Source organism: Antechinus flavipes, chromosome 4 (genome assembly GCF_016432865.1).
Source record: "Antechinus flavipes isolate AdamAnt ecotype Samford, QLD, Australia chromosome 4, AdamAnt_v2, whole genome shotgun sequence".
NCBI classification, from domain to species: domain Eukaryota; kingdom Metazoa; phylum Chordata; class Mammalia; order Dasyuromorphia; family Dasyuridae; genus Antechinus; species Antechinus flavipes.
The window spans coordinates 17,740,545-17,749,891 of record NC_067401.1 but is presented as its reverse complement, the minus strand read 5'-3'; positions in this window follow the sequence as shown (position 1 = coordinate 17,749,891).

Below are 9,347 nucleotides of genomic sequence, written 5' to 3'. Positions count from 1 at the left end.
CACCTGTCCCCGGGTGGCGAGGCTCCAGACTCTGAGTGCCTCGAGTCTGCTCTTCCCATCCCTTCAGAGAGGGATCATTAATTCAGAGCTAGGGGCACTGTAGAGGTCAGGAGCCTCTAGGTTTGTGGGGGAGAAACGGGGTCTCAGAGAGGATGCAACTCGCCCAGGATCACGTGAGTCCTGAGTGTATGGGACAGGGTTTGAGCATGGCCCCCCTTCCTTCGTGTCCTTCTCTTGTTGATCCCACTCCTCCAGCAGAATGCAGGGACCTGCTCTGGGGCGAGCCGAGCGCCTCCTGTTTTACATCTGCTTCTCGGGCCTTCTCCCCATCTCCTCAGATGACGACCCGGGGGGAGAGACTGCAGTTCCAGGACGGGCCTTGGATGCCGGGAGGGTGGGGGAGAGGGGAGGGGGTGACCTAAGAATACCCAGACTATCAGGACATTGTCGCGCTTCTTTGGCAGACGGTTCCAAGTGGCCCAGCTCTGGCCAGCCCGGTTCCAAGGTACAGGCAATGGGAGGCTTAGGACATGGTTGGCAGGGAGACAACCCCCATCGCTCCAACAGCCGCAGAAGTATGTAAATGGGGAACGCGGCCTCCTTATTTATGAGATTCCGCAATGCATTTTTCATTCCCAGAATGAGTCCTAATGAAAATATGAGATGTTTCTTCGATGACATGGTCTCCATTTAGAGAGTGCATTCTTTGGGGAGGAAGGCGAGCGAGGGCGGGGGTACCAGGACCCTACGTCCCCTGCGCACTCGGCTCGCTCCCTCACATGTCACGCACATGGCGGCGAGCTGGGGCGCCAGCGTGCGTCTCATGGTATACGTGTGGATCGTGTTTCTCCTCGGACCGGGGCGCTTCCCTTCAGTTTAAACAAACAGCGTGTTTCCCTGCACTGAGCACATCACACGGACATACATCATGTCCCCCCGTGCTCTGCAGAGCATCAGCGGATGTATACACCATGTGGTGGGCTATCCATCAAAGGGGTCGCGCCCTTGGATCCGCCTCCGCCTGATGTTTAGGGGAGTTTGTGAGCAATTACAGACCAAACGGATGGAGGGCTCTGGATGGAGATGGAAGCCACGAAGGATCGCTACGGCCGGGACTGGTCATGGTCTTCAAGGAGAGCGACCGCGACCGTGCCGGGGATGGCAAAGGGGGTGACGGCAAAAGGCCCTTCCAGGCGATTCTGAAGGCGTGGGTGAAAGCGACAGATGTGACCGAGAGTGGTGACGATAGGAAGAAACAACGGCGGTCGCGGCTCTGACTTGCGTCAGTCATGGCTCTGACTTGCGTCAGTCATGGCGCCAGTGACAGCGGCAACATGGAGGCTGGGATGGGGACGGGGATGGTAGATGGTGATGAACTTGGCTTTTTTTTTAAGCTTTTTAATTTTCAAAACATATGTATGATAAATTTTCAACATTGACCTTGCAAAACCTTGTGCTCCAATTTCCCCCACCCCTTTTCCTAGAAGGCAAGTAATCCAATATATATTAAACACGGTAGAAATATGTTAAATCCACTATATGCACACATATTTATGCAATTATTGTCCTGCACAAGAAAAATCAAGTCAAACAGAAAAAAATGAGAAAGAAATAAAGTGCAAGCAAGCAACAACAAAAAGAGGAGGACGCTATGCTGAGATCCACCCTCAGTTCCCACAATTCTCTCTCGGGGTGCGGATTCTCTCCTTCTCACAAGGTCATTGGAACGGGCCTGAATCAGGTGATGAAACTGTTGAAGATTATGGTGGGATGACAATGACCACAGTGGGGGGTTGTTGGTGCTGAGGATGAAGGCACTGGAAGGGATGACACCGGGGGATGGTGGGGGGGAGCATGCTTCTGAGAGTGATGGTGACAGGAGGCCATTAATGATGGTACTGACTCTTATGGCTACTCCTGGGGTGGGCTACGGGGGCAATGATAACGAATGACAATGAAGAGAGGGTGTCTATCGGGATAGTGATTGTGAGAGTATTGTCTCCTAAAGGATGGATAATAGCGCAGGATGAATGAGGAATAACAAAGGCAAACTCTTCCTGAGCTTTCAGTTTGCCGCCATTGGTCACGTGGGAAGTGGATATACTGGAGGAAGAAACGCTGTGAACCTGCTATGTGGCCCTTGGTCCTGAGAAAGGAGTCGGTCACCAGAAGGATTGTGGAAGGCGAAATGAATTATGGGATATCAGCTAGCTAGAGAGGAATGGGGCTAGTGAAGAACCTGGAGATTGTGCCCCATAAAGACTGACTGAGGGACCGGAGAGAAAAAGATTTAGGCAGGATATGGCAGCAGATCGGAAGATCTGTCACATAAACCTCCAGGCTGCAAAAATCTCAGCCTGGAGCCGTGGATGGGGGTCTCATGGAGGAGAACTTGAGCTGGATGTCAGGACGGAGTTTCTAGAACGATGGCGACAGAAAAGGGCCACGGCTGCCTTCGGCAATAGCAGGGGCTGCTCGTGGGGAGCCAAGCAGAGAGTGGAGGACCACTTATTGGACAGAGGTTCGACAAGGTTGTCCCTTAAGTCCAACCCAATTCGAAAGTTTTATGACAGCAACATAACCTTTGCTGGGATTTTACTATGTGATTCCCCTTGTGCCAGGTGGCACAGGTGGGTGAGACGAAGAAATTCATAATCCTCATAGTTTGGAGAGAAAAGTAGATTCAGGAAAAATGAAACAGCTGAGTGACACTAGAGGGATTCAGGAAGTGCCAAAGGGATGATACAGACAGGAAGGGCCCTGGAGCTTGAGGGCAGAGAGGGCCCGGGGCTCTGGAGTGGCCAAGGGAGCTTCCTGGAGCAGGGAGAGTTCCAAGCTGCCATGTGGAAGGCTGAGCAGGATTTGGAGAGCCCGTGGAGAGGGCGGGGGTCATTCCAGATAAGGGGGGCGGCGTAAGTCAAGGTAGGGAGGAATGCGCACGGAGCCTGCAGGAGCCAGAGGCCAGCCTGGCTGGAGCATAGAACTCATGTAGGGGAGTCGTGGGGAGATAAGGTGGAGAGAAAGGTGGGGCCGGATTGCAGGAGGAAGGCCTTGAGTCCATCCCGTCGGACCCTGCCCAAGGAAGCACCCGCTCTTCGAACCCCTCTATTTCTCTGCGGTTTCCCAGGAAGGGACCCCGCTCACCATCCCGGCCCTCAGTCCAAGCGTGGCCAAGTTCCTTCCTTCTTTTCCCAGCACATTTTCCCCCCTGGTATCCGGCAGCACAGCCCCTCCAGCTCTCCGACCTATACATTGCTCGAATACTTTCTCTGTCTTATTGGAGGCTCTGGCTGTCATGGCTGCTTTGCCAAATTTCCCGGAATGAGAGCCTCATAAATCAACCTACCTCTTCCCTAATCAGTTTAATTGCCGCCTTCTAAGCCCCTCCTGTCTGCAAAGTTATTTCCGGGGGCCCTGACGGGCTGGGAGCAAACGCTGGGCAGAGAGCGGAGGAAGCCATGGGCCGCCATTGCCTTTTTTCGGGGGCCAGCCAGCTCTTGGCTCCTTCCCTCCACTCATGACCCGAGCAGCCTCTTCCGAGACTTCCGATGTCTTTCCCGAGCCACGGAAACCTGTGTTTTCCATCATTGCTGGTGCAGAAGAAGAAAGCATTTTTCCAAGCCTGAGTCCCAGTCAGTCCCTTTTTTCTCCTAGGAGTCTTTCCTTTCTTGGCTCAAAGACTTCTGGGTTCTCTTAGGGCCCGGAGGTGGAAAGGCTGAGGGAGAGGAGAGAGAAAGCAAATAATACCCAGAAAGACAAGGGACGGGGGTAGACATTGGGCCTGTGACTGAATGCTGGAGGGAACTCCTGGGGGAGCAACCTGCCTCCACCCACGCTGGCTGGGACCTTCCAGGTATTAAGGGACTCCCACAGGTGAAAGTCCTTTCTCCTAAAGAGACTGGGACCTTCTTTAGTACTTATAATCTTAGAGTGAAGCTCCGAGTACTTTAGTGACTTACCCAAGTGGGGACAGTTAGTATATATCAGGTCTTGAACTCAGGTTTTTTTTTTTTAAATTTCAAGGCTGGTTCTCCATTCACTTTGCAACTAGTATATAATATTTTAGTAATTTTTAATCCACTAACCCAAGTAATAATAATAAATCACAGTCTCAAAGCTTACAAAGTCCCGGGAGGGGAGGAATCAGTGCTTTTTACTTCCTCCCACTAAAAAGCACCTGAATTCACTAGGGCAATGGGATGAGGGGCTGCACCTGGCATCAAAAGTCCCGGTTTCAAATCCTAGTTCTTCCTCTTACTTCCAGTGATTTTAGGAAAGACACTTGATAACCTCAATTTCTTCATTTGTAAAATAGTTTGGAAGACTCCGTGACCCATTTTGGGGAGGGGTTTACCTTTTCCTCCTCCAGTTCATTTGACAGAAGAAGAAATTGAGGCAAACAGTATTAAGTGATGGGCCCGGGATCATACAACTAGTACGTGTCCAAGGTTGGACTTGAACTCTGGTCCTCCTGACTCCAGACCCGACACTCTATCCACTGCACCACTCTGTTGCCTCCAAATTCCCTTTACATCCAACTATTTCTGTTTCTATGGTTCTAAGAGGTGGAATGGATAGAACACTGGTGCTGAGATCAGAATGGTATAAATCCAGCCTTAGGCACTTAATGTGTGATCCTGAGCAACTCACTTAACTTCTGTGCCTCAGTTTCCTCATGAGGGATTATAAATTCTAATGTGTATATATATATATATAGAAATATATCTATATAAACATATAAAAGAAATGTATGTATATAAATATATATGTACATGTTTGTATATATTATATATAGATGTGTATATATTATATATTTCCTCATTGGGGATTATAAGAATATGTACAAAATGGGTACAAAGTACATTGGAGGTAATCTGAGGAGTAGAAAGCGGCATCTCTAGGATGTAGGAGATCAGGAAAGGCTTCCTGGAAGAGGCAGCTTTTGAAGTGAACTTTGAGGAAAATGAGAAATCCTGAGAATCGGGGTGGGGGGTTTGGCTATGGGGTCATTGGAAAGACCATGACCTGGATATCCAAAGACCTGGAACCTCTCTTTGATTTTGCTCCAGGTTGACAGTGTGATTTTGGGTCAATTCCAACATAATATCTGGGGAAAGATCCCTGGATTGGGAGTCAGAAGACTTGGGAGGAAATCTCAATTCAGCCTCCCTCGGTCACTGGTTTTCCCGGAACCTTGACTTCTTCTGCAGAATAAAGAGGTTGGATCATGGGCCCTTTTGGTTCTAGGTTCTCCAACTATGACTCCTTTGTTTCTCTATTAAGACTGTGATGGACTAGAGGAAATGGGAATTCTTTTTCAGCTCTAGATGTAATGACAATGACCATTTCTCTGGGTTTTATTTCTTCTTAATAAAGTGAAGTTCATACTTCCATTTTAAGTCCCTCCAGGACTAATGGGAGGATCAAAGAAGCAGCTTTTGAGCTGGGAAGAGGGTTTGGAAAGACTTGAGAGCCCCGGGACTCTAAAGGATTGATGGGATAATCATTCTTTCGCTGTCCTCCTCTGGACCTTCCGTGGCCCAGGGAGCGCCAATGTATAAAGGCCTTTCCTCTTCTCCTTCGGACCCAGCCCCTTCCCGACATCCCCAGGGCGGCCTGAGCTGCTGGCATATTCCCCGGTCAAGAATGAAGGCTCATCCTCCCAACGCCGCGAAGGAGGCCGTCTGACCGGGCCCCTCCTGACATCTGTCCACAACTCCACGTGAGACCATTCATCATGGCCCTCGGCCCGTCCTGCTGCCAGCTTTAATTTAATCCATGTGATGGTGCTCGGCGCCAAGGCAAGGCAACGAACTTTGCACCTGGAGCCCTCCCCAGACCCATATCCACTCCTCTGCGGACTCCCAAATGTAGATTTTTCTAGTGCTCTTCCTTCATCTCTGACCATCCCAGCCCACACCGAAAGCTTCCTCCTCCAAACGCCCACAGCCCTTAGGTCATTAGGCAGTCAATCAAGTACTGCGGTGGAGCAGCAGGTCGTTTTCCCTCTGAGCTGGGTTTCTTTTCCCACCTAATGTTTGAGCTCCTGACTGCCGGAGAAAAATAAAATGAGCCATGGTGGGGACTTTGGGGCGTCCTTGGTCCAGAAGTCCTAGACTTGGGTATTCCAGACTCCCGGGTCAGGAAATCATTGCTATGGATTCACCTCCTTAATTGGATTGGTAGAATCAAGAAGCAAATGTTCAGAAAGAAATGGTGCCCACAAATTTATAATCTGCTCTGAGGAATCCAATGTTAATTCATTTTAAGGTATTATTGAGCCCCAAAAGGAGGCCTTATGGTGTGCTGTGTAGAAAATGTCACGGAGTCATGGAGTCATGGAGTTATGGGATTGTAGGTTTTGAGCCGGAAAGGACCTTAGAGGTCATAAAGTTGAATTTCCTGATTTTATATTTGAGGAACTGAGGCCTAGAGAGTTTATATGTCCAAGGTCCAAGTAGCAAAGCCAGGATATGAAACCAGTTTTTCTGTCTCCTAATCATGCCCAATCTTCCCCCCCTTCCCCCATAGCATTTTATTTTTCCAAACACATAGAGGTATTTTTGTAAAACTTTGTGTTCCAAATTTTTTTCCCTCCCTCCTTAATTCTTCCTCCTCAAGACAGCAAGTAATCTGTTATGGGTTAAATGTGTGCAGTTCTTTTAAATGTATTTCCATATTTGATATTGTAAAGAAAAGTCAGGTCGAAAGGGGAAAAAATACAAGAAAGAAAAAAGAACAAGCAAACAAACAACAGAAAAGTAAAATACTATGCTTCAATCCACATTCAGTCACCATAATTCTTTCTCTGGCTGCAGATGCATTTTCCATCTCAAGTCTATTGCATTGCCTTGAATCCTCACACTGTTGAAAGGAGCCAAGTCCATCATAGCTGATCATCACATAATCTTGCTATTGCTATAGACAAAATTCTCTGGGTTCTGCTCCCTTCACTCAGCACCAGTTCATGTCCAGGCTTTTCTGAGATCAGCCTGTTCATCGTTTCTTATAGGACAATAATATTCCATTACCTTTATATAACTGATATTTCCAGTTCTTTGCCACTACAAAAAGGCACGCCCAATCTATTGTCAAAAGTAAGTTATTTATCCTTCGTTGAAGACAAGTGCTCTGAGAAAAGAGCCTATCTCACTTTGGGATTTTATACATCCAGAACTGAGCATAGAGCCTGACACGTAGTAGGTACTTACTTAGTAGGTGCTTGTTGATTGTTGTATAGATCACGATAGTGTAGGATTATCTAAATTTCCACTAGTCACTTGATAAAGTCTCCTAATGTCTTTGTGGTCGACATGACTCGTCTGTCTTTTACTTTGCAAAGAACTACCAATGATATCACGATGAATGATATCTCGACTTGCGAGTGAATTGGATTTGAGGGAGGCAGAGTTGCACGAAGTCACAAGTTTCTCTCTCTTTCAGGGTCAATGAAGGCCAGGGGTCAAGAAAGAAGTCGTGTTGGTTGGTGATGGTTCTGGTTGTAGTGGATGACTACGGGGTCTTGGATATTTGACCAAACTTTAAGTGCTCTTTGGAAGTTTTTGGATGAATGGACCTAAAGAGTATGGATTAAGGGGTCAATGTCAGCCTTGAGAGACTATTGGTGCTATAGGGATCTATCCTTGCCCTTACATCTTTTTATATGTTTTCAACATTCTTAACAAAGGTATGGATGAAGGCACGACTATAATAATAGCAACTAATGTTTATATCGTTCTTTGCAGCAAGTTTTAGAGATATTATCCCATTGTGGTGTGCTTCTCAAAATTATAAATGACAAGAGGCTGAGTGGGATAGGGAACATGATTTGTTGGATGAGAGAATCGGGATGAGGAAAGATCTGGAACGAATTGGAATGTTCAGCTCAATTGTCTGTAGTATTTCATGATTTAATCAGTGTAGGATTCCTTCTATTGCTGCAAATCACTACCTTTCTAGATTTGGTGGATGGTTCTTGAGAGTCGCTGGGGCCAAAAAATTCATCATCCTGCAGTCAGCTTAGGCTGAGCCTCTGCAGACTCACTCACCTTGGCTGGTTCTTGAACTTCATAAGTAGCGTCAATCTCTGAAATTATGCTCAGAGGAATCTAACAAGATTATATTTAATACAAATAAATTAAATAAACTTCATATAAATATTGTCTGAATGCTCCTCATTTAGTCACCCAAAGTCAAGAAAAAGGATCCTGGCACGCTGAGTGGATCCTCTGTGGTGAATTTCTGGGAAAGAGAGGGCAAGGAGCAAGCATTTATTAAATGCTTACTATTTAAAGGTAGTCTCTATTATTATTCCTATTTTACAGTCAACAGGCAGATTATAAATGATTTGAAAGGGACTTGTAGAGTCACACAGAGGCAGAATTTGAACTCAGGTCTTTGACGCTAGGTGCGGCACTCTGTTCACAGCGCCACCTAGTTGCATGGAGGACTTGGACAAGAGTGAGTCAGGATGAGAAGGGTTATATGAGTCTTTGCCATTGAAAGAAATTTCTGCATTCATGAGATCTAAGATCAAACAAACTATCAAAACACCGAGTCTTATCCTTGAGTTACAAAAAGCCACCTGCACTTGTACAGGATGGGAAAAAATGCGATAGGGAAAAAACCAAACAAACCTGAGGGTCTTAGTGGTTGGCAGTTGAGAATGAGTCAATTGTGTGAGATGTCTGCCCAAAGCAAAACAACCAGAAACCAAAAACGAATATGATCTCAGCCCCATGAATCAAAGCACAGCCTGGGTTTCTGGGCCAGCATTTCCTAAGCTCCCTCTTTTAAAAAATGCTACAGAACTAACAGTGTTGACAGCAAGAGAGAACAAGAGGCTCAAGTGTGAGCCCTTTGGGTAGAGTGGTGCCCGGGGGGTAGTTACTTGGGTGGCTTTCTCCATGCATCGAGTTTGGCCCCGGGAAAAAGTCTCATGTAGTAGCCTGTCCCACATGCAACAGGAAGTTCTGAGGCTCATTATGCTCTAAAAGGACTGGACAGTGATAATGCTATGGAGCAAGGTCAGCCACAGCTGCAACCTGGATGACAGCTTCTCTATTCTCCCGATCCCATCTGGGCCAGAGGCTGGGGTGCCCCGAAATCTCCGGGATAGCAAAGAGAGAGGAAACCATTGCCCATGAGGTTCAGCTGAAGGAGCTCAGGGTGTTTGGCCTAGAGAAGAGAAGACGTGACCGTTTTCTTGAAATATTTGGCAGGTTGTTATGTGGAAAAAGGATTATGCTTGTTCTGTTTGGTCTCAGAGAACAGAACAATCAGTCAACAAGTATTTAGCAAGAGCAGACTCAATGTCTGGCACGGTGGGAAGCACTGGGGCTGCAAGG